The sequence below is a fragment of the Gadus macrocephalus genome, chromosome 11, assembly GCF_031168955.1.
Source record: "Gadus macrocephalus chromosome 11, ASM3116895v1".
NCBI classification, from domain to species: Eukaryota; Metazoa; Chordata; class Actinopteri; order Gadiformes; family Gadidae; genus Gadus; species Gadus macrocephalus.
Genome location: NC_082392.1, coordinates 1,640,856 through 1,649,905, shown reverse-complemented (window position 1 = coordinate 1,649,905; position 9,050 = coordinate 1,640,856). Strand labels below are relative to the sequence as shown.

Sequence of the window (9,050 nt, the reverse complement as noted above, 5' to 3'; positions counted from 1 at the left end):
AATAATATGAATGCTACATATATTAAAACACAATTGATTAGGCCTAGGCTGACACATGCTACATTAGTCCTTATCCTGAACGCACTACTACATTTTTTCAAGGCATTTTCCCCCCTGAAATAATTACAAAAATAGCTTGTGTGACGACTACATTTATCTTAATGTGCAGCAAAGAGCCGACTATCTGATTCCGCATAAGGTTTCAATGATTGGCGCGCAATTTAGAATCTATGATGTAAAACAAAAAATGCAACATTCCATTAATTCAGTAGCATTCAAACTCAGATTCTGGGCATTGAAACCCGGCTATTGCTGACCCGATTAGGAGAGCTTGGTCTAGATCCTGCCCATATTGTTGGGCAGGATGATGTATAGGCCTTTTTACACGGCCAAGCCGGACACCCGCACGCAAGAATGAGCTCACGTCTGAGTAAAGGCTACAAATGAAATTAACTATTTACAAGTGCAAAAACGTCAACTTATTGTTCATTTTGCTGAGCACTTGTTTTTTATCCCGACAAAAGCCTCATAAGGAAAGTTCCTCTGCGTCTCTCGTAGATCGTAGGCCTACCATCTTTCAAGGTATTTTTTAATGTGACTACATAACCTTCTCTCACATGATCAGCAGCTCGCGGATTTCACTTACACCGAAACAGCCTGCCCTGGCCATCATATCCCTTCTTTTCCGGGTAGGCTATACTAGGCACCTACCAAGGGGTGCGATGCCAAGTCCTCCATGAAGGATGCATATCTGAGCCTTTTGAGGTCCTGACTGGTGAGCGGCAAGGGTGCTTGCTCTCTCCACTTCTCTTCCTCCTCTGCGTAGACTGGATCATGATACAAGTAACCTGCAATAGCCAAACTGGCATACAGTGGAGCCTGACAGAGCAGCTAGAAGATCTGGATTTTGCTGATGACCTGGCACTACTGGCTCACACACCTCAACAGATGCAGGAAAAAAAAAATCAGGCAAGCTAGAGGATACCGCTGCTCTGCTCGGGCTCAAAACTAACTCATCAAAAACCAAAGTAATGAGAATTAACAGCAACAACACTCATAACCATGAACCAAAACCAACTAGAGGAAGTAGCCAGCTTCACATACCTGGGGACTATCATTTCTGTGGATGGTGGTACAGAGGAGGACGTCCGAGCCAGAATTGGAAAGGCAAGGGCAACATTCAACATGCTCAACAATATCTGGAAGATGAAAAACCTGTCACTCAAGACCAAACTACAAATCTTCAACTCAAACGTCAAGTCCACCCTTCTGGCTCTGAAACCTGGAAGACCACCACTAACATACTCAATAAGCTGCAGACTTTCACCAACCGGTGCCTCAGACGCCTCCTGGGAATCTACTGGCCTAACACCATCTCAAACCCCAACCTGTGGGAACTCAAACAAGAAACAATAGAAACCCAAATCCGGAGGAGGAAATGGAAGTGGATAGAACATACACTCAGAAGACAGAAGTCACGAAGAAAGCCCTAACCTGGAACCCACAGGGCAAGAGGAAGACCGAGAACCACCTGGAGAAGAACCACAGAACAGGAAATGAAGAAAGAAGGGCTGTCCTGGCCTCAACTGGAGCGGAGTGCCCAAGACAGGAGAGGATGGAGGGGTTTTGTCGATGGCCTATGTTCCTTTGGGAACGTAAAGGCCTAAGTAAGTAAGTATACTAGGTTATTAACTTATCCTGGAAATGATAATAGTATATTAAACAAATCCCAGCACCACACCAGAAGGAGGCAGCAAATCAGAGCTAAACATATCTATCTGCTCATTTCCACATGGTAAGAGAGCAACACAAACCAGGTTTATAATATTTGGATGTTTTATTTTCTTTAAATCAAGCAGGTTACATTTCATTCGTTTTTACACAATCTGATATTTGGAGGCATTTGAAATATGCTCATAAATTACATGATTTGTAATCCCAAGGTGGTTAATGATCAATATTGGGATCAACAGTGATCACCCTACTAATGCAGGCATTACGTATGCAGGCAGAAAAAGAAAAGTTCCCATTAATGTCTCATGTGAAACACCACAGGTCTGAAATACTCAGGAACACATGAAAATGGCACAAAAATGAATTTCACTCTCAAGAAACGTTGAAAGGCCCACAGAGTGCCTGGAGCTCACGGGACAACATTCACACATTCTGCTTCATGAAGAGGTCAGATTATCGTCAGACCATAGACATTACATGTAAGGACACTGAACATTTGGCCGGATTACACATAGAAATGCAATCCAAAACAAAATGGGTAAAGATAAAGCATGCTTATTGATGCGGAAAACAAAGGTTCAAATATCCTCCAAAGCACTTCAAGCCCTCAAAGAATGAAACTCAAAACGCAGATGAGGTAAAAGAAGAAACTTCTAAATTAAAGTGGAGCGACCCAGGGACAAGTCTGGTTTGGGTTAAAGATTATGGATGGTTAACTTTGTGTAACGTGTTTGGACAAGCGAGTTTAGGTTTTATGCAAGCGAGTTCAGGCAAGCGAGTTTAGGTTTTATGCAAGCGAGTTCAGGCAAGCGAGTTTAGGCAAGCAAGTTTAGGTTTTATGCAAGCGAGTTCAGGCAAGCGAGTTCAGGCAAGCGAGTTCAGGCAAGCGAGTTCAGGCATTAGGCAAGCGAGTTTAGGCAAGCAAGTTCAGGTATTAGGCAAGCGACGCAAGTTTAGCCAAGCAAGTTCAGGTTTTATGCAAGCGAGTTTAGGTTTTATGCAAGCGAGTTTAGACAAGCGAGTTTAGGCAAGCAAGTTTAGGTAAGAGAGTAAAGTTACTTTAGGCCTCACTTTATTTGCGGTTAAATTGCGGCATTAGGTTTAGAAAGAAGGTTAAGATCCAGGCTCAGGTTTGGTTCCAGCCTCGTCCCTCTAGTCGCTCCCTATAAAGAGGGTTCCCAGCTACCGTGTTAAAATACAACAGCTGGGATTACAGATGTGGAGTACAGAAATAAATGACAAAGATTGATTCAAACATTCTTCCCCCAAAATGTGGTGCAACATAAAATGGAGAAAATAATTACTTTCTTTCCATTGAAACCCAGTCATATCTTACGATCTCACGAGGTCCCGCCGCAAGGGGCGGACTTACGAGCTCTATAGAGTGTGCACTGTGTGTTGATGTTGGGTGTGGATTAATGTGCTGGTGTAGCCATCCAGGGATCCTCAGGGTTTATGGGAGTAGGACACACTGGTGTAGTTCAGTACTGTGAAGTAAATTGATGCAAAAAGTAGAATCAGTGTCAAGGGCAATCAAATGTCTATAAATGCAGGAACAGCCCCATCTGGTCTCAATCAGCATTTGATTTCATAGACTTAAATTAGCGAAAAAACAAGCATTTATTTACCTCAACAGTCCTAGTGCTGGAGAACCAGGTTTCAAAAAAATTCAATACGAGCCTCCAGGTGCATTGGAGTTACTGCATTTAATTAACTTTAATTGAATAAAGAGCACACTAGTCAGTGGAGATGTTCACAGAAAAGACTTGTCTTCAGACCTTTATAAAGATCAGGAGGGATTATATAATTGCCGTTTGACGCGTTAGGTCTGTTCAAGGAGGAAGTAAATATTTACCAGCGTTGGGTCTCTGCACCATGACACCCAGCTGCCGCACATCTGGTCTCCCTTTAAGTCGCCTGAAGGAGAGGTCAACTTAATTGAACCTAAGGGGAATGGGTCACAAGAAAAGGTAAGGATAAATCAAAGCTAAACATAGAAAGGATGATAACAAGCATTGTCAAACATGGGGTTCGGCGATATTTTGATGTAAAAACATTTAGGTGTACGATCCAACCATCAAAAACAGGCTCTTATCATGTTTCCAATGTACCCCGAGTTGCTACGCCCTCATCAGCCACCAGGTGGCAGACTTGATTTTGTCAGTAGAAGGAGCAAAATAGCCATCCAGCTTGATTACAGCAATAGTAGAGGAGCGAGTCAAAAGAATGCGTTTGAGCACCTTCAGCCATTGGCTCTTGTTCAAGGACATCCCGCTGATTGGCTGAAGTCAGATCTTATTCTCTAGAAAGTTTGTTACAGAAGAAGCCCCTAGTATCAAAGCAACATACCCGCCAAACAAAACTAACCTTGTTGAATAAATGAAAATGTCTTCAAGATGGTGAATCCAGTATCTTACCGGTTCCACATGGAGTCTCTAGTCGGCTGCGCTGCGGGCCTTAGGTCCGTCCTCTGCTCCTGGACGAGGTCTTGAGTATAAAGAACCAGTCAGTCATCAAGCTGCTTGGTCTCTTCAAAGAGGTGGAGGTTTGACCGCCTGCACCATGAGGACGCTGTGGATACGGTATGGGACCATTTATCAGCGGATCTGAACTGCAGAACTTTAATCACATCAGCTGTAGATTTATGTACCTTCTCCGGAAAGATGAGTGGTCGTCAGCCCCTGAGCAGTGATCTTCATCCCCAGTGACTCCTTCAATCCTGCTGGAGCAAACACTCAGTTACCATTTGGAGATGACCCAGCTACCCTAGTGTACTCACTACTAAGTAGGGATCGACCGATACCGTTTTTTTAGGGCCGATACCGATATTTTTTTCATCAGCCTTAGCCGATACGCCGATACCGACTTTCTTGAGACGTTTTTTTTTTTTTTTAAAGAAACATTTATTGAACTTCAATATAAAAAACAATATTTAACAAATAGTAAAAACAGGTGAAGTAGAACAAGTAAGAACAAGTAGATGAACAATATTTAACAAATATTAAAAACAGGTGAGGTAGAACAAGTAAAAATAATCGGCAAAAATCAGCCGCGTATCGGCCGATACCGATACACGTAAAAAACGCGAATATCGGCCGATAATATCGGCCGACCGATATATCGGTCGATCCCTACTACTAAGTGATACAACCCGGTTCAGTGTTTCCCCCAGACAATGTATTAGTCAAGGTGGGAGGGGGGGGTCTACGGTGAGGGTTTCAGTTCGCAATAATACATACAACCGCCTTTTCAATTGCAGTTACTCGAGTTAAACATTAGTCCCCACATGGCGATACCACAATTCATGGCTACGCTCTTTGATTTCCTCGTTGATCAGATTGACCTGGAGACAGAGCTTACCTTCCATGGATGAGGAGCTGGTTGGTCTAATCACGAGCCACCTTCGGACCTCCACCGCCGGATCCCCCAGCCGTCCTCCACCGCCGGGACCGTCTCCTCCAGGCCAACCGCCTGGACCTCCACCGGGCCGACCGCCTGGACCTCCACAACATCGCCTCATTTCTTCTGAAATGTGACACACGTTCTATTTGCACCCCGGACATTCCTCCCCGTTCATGATGCACTGGAGAAGAGTTTAGCTTTACTGGATGAGGAGCCGCCGACTCCGGGCCCTCCAGGACGCCGCCGACTCCGGGCCCTCCAGGACGCCGCCGCCGCCGGGCCCTCCAGGACGCCGCCGCCGCCGGGCCCTCCAGGACGCCGCCGCCGCCGGGCCCTCCAGGCTGACCGCCGCCAGGTGGACGCCACCGCCGGGACCTCCAGGTTGGTCCCAACCACCGCCTCCAGGCCCTCCAGGTTGGTCCCAACCACCGCCTCCAGGCCCTCCAGGTTGGTCCCAACCACCGCCTCCAGGCCCTCCAGGTTGGTCCCAACCACCGCCTCCAGGCCCTCCAGGTTGGACCCAACCGCCGCCTCCAGGCCCACCGACTCCAGGACCTGCAGATTACCTCCACCTCCAGGCCCGCCGTTGCCTCCAGGACCTCGGCCGTCTCCAGGCCTTCCAGGTTGGACGCCTCCAGGACCTCCAGGCCACCGCCGCCTCCAGGCTGGCCTCTGCCTCCAGGACCTCCGCCTCAGTCCTTCTGAAAGGCGAATGACACGTTCCATATGCACACTGCACATTTCTCCCCGTACATGATGCAGATAATCAACTCCTCCTCTGCTTTAGCTCCCACAGATCTCACTGATGCCCTACTGAGCAGTCTTGAGTGAGGTATTATTTAACCCAACAGCCAGCCACACACACCTAGCCTACATCCTGGAGCTGGTCCTAGTGGCTGAGAATGCATCTGACATTTTTCAGAACACCTCAGAGTTGCTGTGGCTGCATGTCAAAGTTTTAATTCTAAACAATTCACCAAGCCTAGAAAAAATGTGCAGCTGTGCAGTTCCTTGTCTCACCGTTCTGCATCCGTCTCCACCACCGCCGCCTCCAGGCCCTCCAGGTTGGGTCTCCACCACCGCCTCCAGGCCGGACCCAACCGCCGACTCCAGGACCTGCAGATTACCTCCACCTCCAGGCCCGCCGTTGCCTCCAGGACCGCCGTTGCCTCCAGGACCTCGGCCGTCTCCAGGACCTCGGCCGTCTCCAGGCCTTCCAGGTTGGCCGCCTCCAGGCCCTTCTGAAATGTGAGACACAAGTTCCAGTTGCACACTGGAACATTTCTCCCCTTTCATCATGGATGCACTGAAGATGAGTTTAACTTTACTGGATGAGGAGCCGCCACCTGGCCCTCCATGCCGCCCCTTCCAGGTTGGACGCCTCCAGGACCTCCAGGCCACCGCCGCCTCCAGGCTGGCCTCTGCCTCCAGGACCTCCGCCTCAGTCGTTCTGAAAGGCGAATGACACGTTCCATTTGCACACTGCACATTTCTCCCCGTACATGATGCAGATAATCAACTCCTCCTCTGCTTTAGCTCCCACAGATCTCAATGATGCCCTACTGAGCAGTCTTGAGTGAGGTATTATTTAACCCAACAGCCAGCCACACACACCTAGCCTACATCCTGGAGCTGGTCCTAGTGGCTGAGAATGCATCTGACATTTTTCAGAACACCTCAGAGTTGCTGTGGCTGCATGTCAAAGTTTTAATTCTAAACAATTCACCAAGCCTAGAAAAAATGTGCAGCTGTGCAGTTCCTTGTCTCACCATTCTGCATCCGTCTCCACCACCGCCGCCTCCAGGCCCTCCAGGTTGGGTCTCCACCACCGCCTCCAGGCCGGACCCAACCGCCGACTCCAGGACCTGCAGATTACCTCCACCTCCAGGCCCGCCGTTGCCTCCAGGACCGCCGTTGCCTCCAGGACCTCGGCCGTCTCCAGGACCTCGGCCGTCTCCAGGCCTTCCAGGTTGGCCGCCTCCAGGCCCTTCTGAAATGTGAGACACAAGTTCCAGTTGCACACTGGAACATTTCTCCCCTTTCATCATGGATGCACTGAAGATGAGTTTAACTTTACTGGATGAGGAGCCGCCACCTGGCCCTCCATGCCGCCCCTTCCAGGTTGGACGCCTCCAGGACCTCCAGGCCACCGCCGCCTCCAGGCTGGCCTCTGCCTCCAGGACCTCCGCCTCAGTCGTTCTGAAAGGCGAATGACACGTTCCATTTGCACACTGCACATTTCTCCCCGTACATGATGCAGATAATCAACTCCTCCTCTGCTTTAGCTCCCACAGATCTCAATGATGCCCTACTGAGCAGTCTTGAGTGAGGTATTATTTAACCCAACAGCCAGCCACACACACCTAGCCTACATCCTGGAGCTGGTCCTAGTGGCTGAGAATGCATCTGACATTTTTCAGAACACCTCAGAGTTGCTGTGGCTGCATGTCAAAGTTTTAATTCTAAACAATTCACCAAGCCTAGAAAAAATGTGCAGCTGTGCAGTTCCTTGTCTCACCGTTCTGCATCCGTCTCCACCACCGCCGCCTCCAGGCCCTCCAGGTTGGGTCTCCACCACCGCCTCCAGGCCGGACCCAACCGCCGACTCCAGGACCTGCAGATTACCTCCACCTCCAGGCCCGCCGTTGCCTCCAGGACCGCCGTTGCCTCCAGGACCTCGGCCGTCTCCAGGACCTCGGCCGTCTCCAGGCCTTCCAGGTTGGCCGCCTCCAGGCCCTTCTGAAATGTGAGACACAAGTTCCAGTTGCACACTGGAACATTTCTCCCCTTTCATCATGGATGCACTGAAGATGAGTTTAACTTTACTGGATGAGGAGCCGCCACCTGGCCCTCCATGCCGCCCCTTCCAGGTTGGACGCCTCCAGGACCTCCAGGCCACCGCCGCCTCCAGGCTGGCCTCTGCCTCCAGGACCTCCGCCTCAGTCGTTCTGAAAGGCGAATGACACGTTCCATTTGCACACTGCACATTTCTCCCCGTACATGATGCAGATAATCAACTCCTCCTCTGCTTTAGCTCCCACAGATCTCAATGATGCCCTACTGAGCAGTCTTGAGTGAGGTATTATTTAACCCAACAGCCAGCCACACACACCTAGCCTACATCCTGGAGCTGGTCCTAGTGGCTGAGAATGCATCTGACATTTTTCAGAACACCTCAGAGTTGCTGTGGCTGCATGTCAGTTTTAATTCTAAACAATTCACCAAGCCTAGAAAAAATGTGCAGCTGTTCAGTTCCGTGTCTCACCGTTCTGCATCCGTTGGGCTGCACGGCTCCCGGCCTTCCCTCCACCTGCAGCGAGCGCCTCCAGACGACCGCCATGGACCTCACGGCGAGCACCTCCCGACGACCGCCACGGACCTCCAGACGAGCACCTCCAGACGACCGCCGCCATCACCTCTACTGAAACAAGACAAAATCTATTTAAACACTGGAGATTTTTTTTTGTCCTCGCTCACTCAGATGTCAATAGCTTATCTTCTCCCATTCTGTGCGTTCTTGAGAAGTATCATTTCCTATAAACTCCCAACCCCAGCCACACATCTAATCTTCATAAGGACACTAGTCCTAAGGCTGAGAACGCTTGGCTAACAAGCCAATCACAACCAATGACTGAATTCCAGTTTTATTCTGAACCGTTTGACCACGCCAAGGAGGAGTTTATAGGATGTGCAGTTCCACGGCTCACCCGTCTGTTCCTGTATGGACTGAACGGCTCCTGGCCAACATCCACCTGCAGCTCCCAGCTCCAGACCCGCTCTGTTGAAGCCTCTGGGAGTACAATCCGCTCCTGAACAAAAACGACTGTTCATAAATCATTTGGTACGCTGCAATCCTTGGAAATATTATGAAGCATGAGCTCGAATAGAAAATGTTCAAATCCTGTATAATGATT

General features: G+C 49.2%; 1 long non-coding RNA gene across 3 annotated transcripts; it reads right to left on the bottom strand.

Annotated features, from left to right (window-relative positions):
* Positions 1-1,954: 1,954 nt before the first annotated feature.
* LOC132468071 (uncharacterized) lies at positions 1,955-5,204 on the bottom strand. 3 transcript variants are annotated; one of them, XR_009528158.1, is made up of 6 exons: positions 5,095-5,204; positions 4,385-4,453; positions 4,152-4,305; positions 3,846-4,036; positions 3,590-3,678; positions 1,955-3,221 (listed from the first exon to the last, which is right to left on the bottom strand). It is a non-coding gene; the product is annotated as an uncharacterized LOC132468071 (long non-coding RNA). The 3 variants fall into 3 exon arrangements; XR_009528157.1 differs by lacking the exon at positions 3,846-4,036 and having other exon boundaries at positions 1,960-3,221; positions 4,385-4,456; positions 5,095-5,199; XR_009528156.1 differs by lacking the exon at positions 3,846-4,036 and having other exon boundaries at positions 1,961-3,221.
* Between the last annotated feature and the right edge of the window lie 3,846 nt (positions 5,205-9,050).